Raw genomic sequence first — 7,349 nt, forward strand, 5'->3', positions numbered from 1 at the left:
CAGACTATTACACAGGGCATTTTCAATCTTCTCCAGCATCACAGTTCAAGTGCACCGATTCCTGTCTGGTCTTCCGTATTCAACGTCCAAAGTTCACATGCTTGAGGGGATTGAAAATACCATGGCTTGGGTTAGGGACGCCTTAGTCCTCAGAGTAACAGCCTCGATTTTCAACCCTTTAAAGAGGCCTTGCCCCAGATTTCCACATCTTTCTCTCAAGGAGTGACTAGTGGGTTTGAATCTTTAAGCTTTGGGTTAGCAGCCTACTGCTTAACCACTCACCACCAGGGCTCCTTAAATGATCCCCAGCTCTGTTCCCTAACAGAGGCTGGGAGCATGATCGCTCCAATAGCAATTAGCACACTGAACACCAAGATCTTGGCTTCTAAATACCATTCTCCATGTAAAGAAACCAGGGCGCTTTTTTAGAAATGATTCCAGGGCTGGGCAGGGAAAATGGAAGATGAGCTCAAAGAATGAAGATGGTGTGTTCAGATGAATAGAGGAGCCAACTTGAAGAAAGTATCCTTGGCCAACCCTGGGACAACTGAAGTATCAAAATAAGTAATCATCACAGTGGATTTTAACCTACTAGATACATTACTGTTCAGTCATTTCCAATTTTTGGCAACCCCAGGTGTGCAGGTAGAACTGCTTTCAAAGCTATGACCTTTCACAGGCAGATCACCAGGCCTGTCTTCTGAGGTACCTGGGGGTGAGCTTAAACTACCAACCTTTCGGCTAGCAGCTGAACATTTAATGTTTGGCTGTCTAAGGCTTTATTGAATAAAATAGGTACTTGTGAATCCATATTGATATGGGCTGCCCAAACAAGAAGAGAGAAGGCATTTATAGAGTGGCATATCTGATCTGCTTGATTATTAAGAACATTTAAGAGAGAAGGCATTTATAGAGTGGCATATCTGATCTGCTTGATTATTAAGAACATTTATGATGCCAATGACCACAGTCCACAGCAGTATGAAACATGAACCATATTACATTATGGATACCTGTATTCAACAAGTTATTTTTTAAGCAACTGTCCTGTGCCCCAGTGAATGTTCCATTCACATTGCCCATCCTTCAAATTTCTCCTAACCAGTTCTCCAATTCTACTGCTCTTAGGGTAGACAGACCATTACAGCCGGCCACAAATCTATTTTGGCGACAAACTAAATTATGTTTGCTTCCATGTAAGGCAGATAGAGATGGATATTTCCTCAAGCTCTGACCACTGAGACAAAATTCATTCCTCATTGTCCTTCATAGCAATGGAGCTATAAATATTGGAATGATCCATTTTATTTGACCTCAATGCACTTATCATAGAAGAGGGTTTTTGCAAACCGGGCAATCGTTTTTCCAACTTTAGACATAGAGTCTTTTGGAATTCCCAGGGTAGACATCAATCTAGATCTCAAATTCCAAGACAACACAATAAAACACAACACAACACAACAACACAAGAAGAATGTATTTCATGGACTTGGAGAGTCATCTACCTGTTCGTAAAATCTACAAGACCCTCTGAACCATGTCATACCTGGCTTAATATCGATGACATTTGCATTTTGATAGCTCACCAATGGTTCCTTGTGTACTTTTCTGAAGTAGCTTTCCTTAAGTCTTTTACCAGGTAAAGCAAGAAGTTAATGACCCTTCTGGTTTTCCACCTCATCACATTTGCACTCAATGTCTCCCACTCCGCTCCCTGCACTGGTACGGAACAGTTCAGCTCTCGCTGGGAACACACAGTTCAGAAAACTCACTCTCCTGCTTGTGTAGGGTCATACGGGCACCTCAGGAACTCACACGTGAATGGTGTCGCCAGGCAGTGCTTCTTCTGAACACACGGGGACAGAAGACAAGCTGTCCAGCAAGGTCCGACATGTTTGTTCCTCCCCCACGGCGTAGGCTTCTCTCACACAGAACGCCACCACTCAGAGTGTCAACCCTTCATATAACAAAAACCTCAGAAAGGAGAAATCATGTCTCATTTGGTTTCCTCTAACAACACGTGGCATTGGGCAAATCTGTTGCAAAAAACTATTCAAAAGTGCTAAAAAACAAGGATGTCGCTTAAAGGACTGAAGTAGGCCCGACCCAAGCCACGAGATTGTCAATTGCTTCATATGCGTACGCAAACAGAATAATGAATACCGAAGAGTGGAGGCGAACCGATACATTTAATGATGGAGTAGGCAAAGAATATTGACCACAAGGGAGCTGACATGTTGTGGCAAAATTCCATTCTCCTTGAATTCCGTTTCCCATGAACTTTTGGAGACCCTTCCCTATACCAGGAGTCATCAAGAGAGTGAACTGATTGTCCCCGAAGAAGGACAGTGAGTGAGATTCTCCTTAGAAGTAGAGAGGATGAGACTTCGTTTCACTTACTCTGCATATGTTATCAGGAGAGGCAGCTCCCCGGAGGAGGAGGACATCACGCTTTGGCAAAGCCGAGGGTCAGCCAGGAAAAGGAAGACCCCGGTAAGGTGCACTGACACAGCGGCCGATCAAGGACTCACACATGGGAAAGATGGAGAGGTTGGGTCAGGACCAAGCAGTGCTGTGCTGTGTTGTGCGTAGAGTTGTTCTGCGTGCACACCAACTCAACGTCACCTGACAGCAGCAGCAGCAGCAGCAGCGGCACACGGGAGTCCTGGTGGCACGATGCTTAAGCAGTTGGCTGCTGTGGCAGCTTTGATCTCAATGTTCAGTAATACGCTTTCCTGGTGCCATCGTTCTTCCGCTCGCAGGGTGAAGGAGACAGTTGTTCTTGGAGGTACCGAGCTACTCATCTTCCTCCTCTTCCTTCTTCCTCTATTGCTCCAGGTGACTAGAGCCCAATCACTGTGGCGTGGATGGCTGCTTGTATGTTTTTCAGACTTCAAGCACTGCATAGCATTTGACGAGGCAAAACAGAAGCAGCCACATGTCTTAAATCAATGAACTGGGAGGTCCCACAATACTATGACCCTAAACCTCCAAACCAAGGAACCAAATCCCATGCTAGGTTTAGTTGTCCACGAGCAGCCTCACCCGTGACTCTTTTGTTGGGTCATTGTTGTGTCTATATCTGTAGTACAGCTCTTTTTTTTTTAATTAGCTGGGATTTAGTACATATATCGCATCATTCCAAATTTCAATCATGTCAAGTCGAATGTACAATTGCTATCACAATCAGCTTCCAAACATTCTCTTTCTACATGGACGCCTCGTAGGAGGGTCCTTTTACTCCCTCGTCTTCCTTTTACCCCGGCCTCCACCACTATACCCCTCTCCCCCAAACCCCTCATTCTACTGGCTGTCCCACTAGCTTCATCCATCCTGGGTTTCCTGCACTGAAAAATGGAAAAGCAGATAACACAGCTTCAGGAGGATGACCTCCATTCGCATAACACCTCTGAGATACACTCAAATATGAACAATCAAAAATCAAAGAAAGCAATACAAACCAAGAGATACAGAACATTTTGAAAACCAGGCCAGGTCCAGCCCGCCTCACAGGGGAGATCTGCTGACCAAGGCTTAACTGTTCAGGTCAGATTTATGCCTTTGATCATCTGTACTCCTCTCTCCCAAGCACTGTTCACTGACCAGTTTCCTCCCTTCCCTCAATTTTAGATAGTGGGATAGGCTTATTTTCTGTGTAGTTCTACAAATGAATCTTGGGCTCCCACTGTCATCCATTGCCTTCTGCACACCGGACTCTCACAAGTTAGCCTCTGATACTGGTCCCTCCTTTGATTTCGGATTGTATGGATTCCTATCTCTCCATGACTGATGATAACGTGCTTTTTCCATGTAGACTGAGTTGACATTTCACTGTCGTACAACTTTTGCCAGTTCAACTCTTCACAGGCATCCTCAGCTTCATGTTCCTCTTTGTTCTGTTTCATTTGTGGTCACGTTTGGCTACAGGAATCTCAGTTCTGTTTGCTTTTATTGTGGTTGTTGTTGGGTGAATGGGATGGGGACTTGTGTCAGTCTGGGTAGACTACAGAAACAAATTCATACACACTCATATGTGTATAAGAGCTTTGTATAAAGAGTAATTGTGCATTAAGAAAACATCCTAGGCCAGTCCATAAGTCTGATATTAGCCCATATGTCTGATCCCAATCTATAAAGTCCTCTTCAGACTCGCAAAACACATGCGATGATGCTGAATGCAGGAGGATCACAGGCCAGTGGGTGGGAAGTCTTGTGGATCCAGTGGTGGTGTAAGCATCTCAGCGCTGGCAGGGGTCTCCACGTGACTCCTCCAGCTCAGGGCACTAGTGTAGCTCCATGTGTCTTGTCAGATGCAGTGTTTCCCAGGGAGTGAGCTTGTGTTCCGCCTCCATTGAGCTATTTATCTCCTTAGAGCCTTCAAATGAGGTCATCAAGCTGTGACCTGATTGACAGGCTAGACTTCACCCCTTCACTGGTAAGTCTCAAATTGACAACAGATTATGTAACTACCACAGGTCTCTAGGAAAGAAAGGCCAGAGCCATGTATAACAATGTGTGTAGCAATTGGTAGGTATTAGAGTGGATGATTCCAAATTAGAGACCAACTTTACTACAGTTTTATCTTATTTACTCCCATTTTTTTCTTCCTAGGTAACACTATTCCTTTTACTTCCCAATTCTCCTTTCAGGGAACATATCCATACTTCAACCCTAGATGTATTTTTAAAAAAAATCATTTTATTGGGGGCTCATTCAACTCTTATCACAATCCATCTATCCATCCATCCATTGCATCAAGCACGTTTGAACATTTGTTGCCATTATTCTCAAAACATTTATTTTCTACTTGAGCCCTTGGTATCAGTTCCTCATCCCCCCCCACATGAACCATTGATAATTTATATATTATTATTATTTTGTCATGTCTTATACTGTCTGACGTCTCTCTTCACCCACTTTTCTGTTGTCCGTCTCCCAGGGAGGGGGTTATATGTAGATCCTTGTAATTGATTGCCCCTTTCTACCCCACCTTCCCTACACCCTCCCTGTATTGCCACTCTCACCACTAGTCCTGAAAGGTTTATCTGTCCTGGATTCCCTGTGTTTCCAGTTCCTATCTGTACCAGTGTACATCCTCTGGTCCAGTTGGACATGTAAGGTAGAATTGGGATCATGATATAGAGGGGGAGGAAGCATTTAAGAACTAGAGGAAAGTTGTATGTTTCATCATTGCTACATTGCACCCTGACTGGCTTGTCTCCTCTCCGCGACCCTTCTGTAAGGGGATGTACACTTGCCTACAGATGGGCTTTGGGTCCCCACTCCCCTTATTCACACTGATATGATTTTTTGGTTCTGATGATGCCTGATACCTGATCCATTTGACACCTCGTGATCGCACAGGCTGGTGTGCTACTTCCACGTGGGCTTTGTTGCTTCTGAGCTAGATGGCCACTTGTTGACCTTCAAGAATTTAAGACCCCAGATGCTATATCTTTTGATAGTCAGGCACCATCAGCTTTCTTCACCACATTTGCTTATTCGCCCGCTTTGTATTCAGCGATTGTGTCAGGAAGGTGAGCATCATTGAAGGCGAGTTTAATAGAACAAAGTGTTCTTGCATTGAGGGAGTACTTGAGTGGAGGCCCAATGTCCATCTGCTACCTTATTACTAAACCTATAAATATATGCACATAGATCTATTTCTCCATCTTCATATATAAATATATTTACATATGTCCTTGCCTGTATTTAGACCTCTATAAATGCCCTTTGCCTCCTAGTTCTTTCCTCTATTTCCTTTGACTTTCCTCTTGTCCCACTCTCATGCTCAGCCTTCACCATAGATATCTTTTTGATGGAATTTTTCTTTTAGGTTTAGTCATTTCTTGTGCTTGGACCCCGACACCCCACGTTGGACCACCCCTCAGTGTGTGTAGGAGGCGGGGAAACAGGACACTCTAAGTCTGGTTAGTGCAATTAAGCTTATTTTTTACCCACTTCTCATCCTAGCTAGGGTCTGGCCAACGACCATTATGGTCTCGCAATCACCCTTGTGGTAGTAGATGCTAACATTTTTCTGGAATAGGCAGTTACCCACTGAGATCCCTGTGGGAGACAGCGTGTTGTTGTGTGCTGTCGAGTTTATGTCGACTCACAGCGACTAGCGTAACTCAAAATCCCATACCCAACGTCTTCGCCCACCTTTGGCATTGAGCTCTGTGTCTGAGTGTCTACTTAAGTTTCTCGCCAGGAGATGTCTGCCCTCTCTTTACTCAGAGAAGTCATGGACTTGATGTCTGTTCCTCAGAGCCACGCCTTTTTACCTTGTAGCGTCTCCAGGAATGGGCTGCAGGGAGAAGGAAGTACCCTATGGGCCTATGCTATCTGTCTCCGAAAGACGTTCCACTCCCTAGGAACCCAGCTGCACAATAGGCAAATCCCAGACTTCCCTTCTGCATGTTGTTGTCAGCTGCTACTGAGTCAGCGATTGCACGACAGAATCAGATGGTTGTCATCCGCTGGCCGTTGATTGGCTGATTTGGGGCCTCGATCGTCAACGTCCTTCCCAGTTTGCCTGAGTCTGGGAACTCCGCTGAACCCTGGTCAGTATCTTAGCAACAGGCAAGCCTTCACTGACAGATGAGTGGTGGCTTTTCTTGAGGTGCATCGGGTGAACTGAACCTGGGACTCCTGATTATGCAAACCAGAGCCACTGTCCTGGAATCAATTTTTTTCTTGAGGTGCATCGGGTGAACTGAACCTGGGACTCCTGATTATGCAAACCAGAGCCACTGTCCTGGAATCAATTCCGCGATAGGACAGGATAGAACGGTCCCTGTGGGTTTCCGAGATTCTAACTGTTAACGGGAATAGAAAGCCTCCTCTTTCCCACAAAGAACAGCTGGTGTTTTCGAACTGCAATTCAGAACCCACTCTGCCAACAGGGCTCCTCCGGGACTCCCATATGGGAAGTGAGAAGGCTACTGTTGAACTGCCACTGCCTTCCTCCTCCTCTTCCTCTTTCTTCTTTTTGAAATAGTTTTATCTAGGGCTCTCACAGCTCTTATAACATTCCACACATCAATTGTTTCAAGCGTATGTGTACATAGGCTGCCCTCATCATGTTCTAAACATGGACTTTCTATTGGAGCCCTTTGGTAGGCTTCCTTCTTATGTGAACCCACTGCTTCGTATTATTCCCGAGTCCACGGTATGGCTCCTGTAGCTGATTTAGCTCAAGGACAACCTGTAAAGATGGGCTCTGTGTTAGTCTGGGTAGACTCGAGAAACTAATTCATAAACACGCACACATATGTGTATGAGAAAGAGATTTATATACAAGAGCAACTGAACAATGAGAAAACATCCCAGTCCAGTCCAGATCA

The sequence above is a fragment of the Echinops telfairi genome, unplaced genomic scaffold, assembly GCF_000313985.2.
Source record: "Echinops telfairi isolate 266 unplaced genomic scaffold, ASM31398v2 ScPeMD7_5592;HRSCAF=6446, whole genome shotgun sequence".
Taxonomy (NCBI): domain Eukaryota; kingdom Metazoa; phylum Chordata; class Mammalia; order Afrosoricida; family Tenrecidae; genus Echinops; species Echinops telfairi.